Raw genomic sequence first — 1,935 nt, 5'->3', positions numbered from 1 at the left:
CCCCATGTGGTTTATTGTATTCAGCCCAAAGGACACAATGATAGGAATGAAGCGGGTCTCTATATTCAGAGTACCTAAAGCTAGTGAGGGTCAACTACAATTTTGGTTCAGTTTTTTTTTTCTTTTAATACAAAATTTAAATTTACACAAAATGAGATGTATTTATGTAAAGCATATATTTCTTCTTTTAATAAATGTATACATCTATGTAACCCAAAGCTCTATCATGATGTCAACCTAAAAAGTTTTCTCTTGTGTATTCCCAAGCAGTTTTTGCCTTCTGCTCCAACTGTTCTGATTTCTTTCATCATAGATTAATTTCACTTATACCCTTGCATGTAAAATGTCATTATTCTCCAGTTGCTTCAAAATTTCCCCTTCATCCTTGCCTTTCAGCAGTTTGATTATGCTACACTCTTGTTTTTGCTATTTTGTTATTACCCACAGGTCCCCAAGGCTCTGTTCATTTTTTTCAGTCTTATTTCCTCTGTTCAGATTAGTCTTCTATTGAGTTAAAGTTCACTGATGACTTTCCCTATCATCTCTATTCTGCCAGTAAGCCTATCTAGGGAATTTTAATTTTGGTATTTTATTTTTCAGTTCTAAAATTTTCATTTTATCTATTTCTCTACTGAGATTTCCCATGTTTCCATTTATTATCAGCTTATTTTCCTTGACTTCATTGAATATAACTATAATAACTGTTTTAAAATCTTTGCTCATTCCCACATCTGAATCATCTCTTGGTTGGTCTCAGTTAAATTCCTTTTCTTTCAAGACTGGTTCTCCATATATCAGGTGATTTTGAATTATATTCCAGACATTACAGATGCTCTGTCATAGAAAGCCTAGATCCTGTCATGTTCCTCGAAAGAGTATTGATACCTTAGTTTTTATAGGCAATTAACTTGGTTATGCACCCGATACGCAAACTCTTCTTTGGGTAGAAGCTCAATTTCAGTTCACGTCTTTTATCACTAGCTGTGAAGATTTGAGTCTTCTCTGCCCTTGCATGGATCAGGAGGTCAGCCAGAGGCTTAAACTGTATTTTTATTTTGATTGTTTGATTGATTGATTGATTGATTGATTGAATGCACATGCATGCATGTGGGGCAGGATGCAGGTGCAGAGGAAGAAGGAGAGAGAATCTTTTTTTTTTTTAAATTTATTTGACAGACAGAGATCACAAGTGGATAGAGAGGCAGGCAGAGAGAGAAGAGGAAGCAGGCTCCTGGTCAAGCAGAAAGCCCGATGTAGGGCTTGATCCCAGGACCCTAGGACCATGACCTGAGCCAAAGGCAGAGGCTTTAACTCACTGAGCCATCCAGGTGCCCCAGAGAGAGAGAATCTTAAGCAGACTTTAGGCTCAGGGAAAAGGCCCATGCAGTGCTTGATCTCACAACCCTGAGATCACGACCTGAGCAGAAATCAAGAGTCAGACGTTTAACTGACTGAGCCACCAAAGCACCCTTTAAACTGTATTTTTATATAGAATTTTGAGGCTCCCTATCTTGGATTCTCTCCATCATAATACCCCCCTTCTCCTTTTCATGGCCATTGTCCTCCAAATTTGTTTTCTTCTCTTTAGACCAGCTTGAGATTTTCTGAGTTTTGACCATCTTTGACTTTGGCCTTTTCTCAGGATAAAAGCCATCAAGGCAGGAAACTCATCTGGATCTATACACTTTTAGCAAGTTTTAAGTCTTCCACCAGCATATGACTTTTTTCTTTTCTTTTCTTTTTTACTCTTTTCTTGTATCTTGTCTGAAGTTTCAGGAGGGTTGGTGTGACAAGAAATTGTACTGATAAAATATAAGCCTGAAATTTGCATATACAATTGACATGTGTTTTGTTACAAAAAGGGAAAGTATAAGAAGTAAACAAGAATACCTGGGTAGTTAGTACATGTAACATAAATTAGTGAGCCCAATAGAC

The sequence above is a fragment of the Mustela nivalis genome, assembly GCF_964662115.1.
Source record: "Mustela nivalis genome assembly, chromosome: 6".
Taxonomy (NCBI): Eukaryota; Metazoa; Chordata; class Mammalia; order Carnivora; family Mustelidae; genus Mustela; species Mustela nivalis.
The sequence above is the reverse complement of the archived record's forward strand: the minus strand, read 5'-3'. Positions refer to the sequence as shown.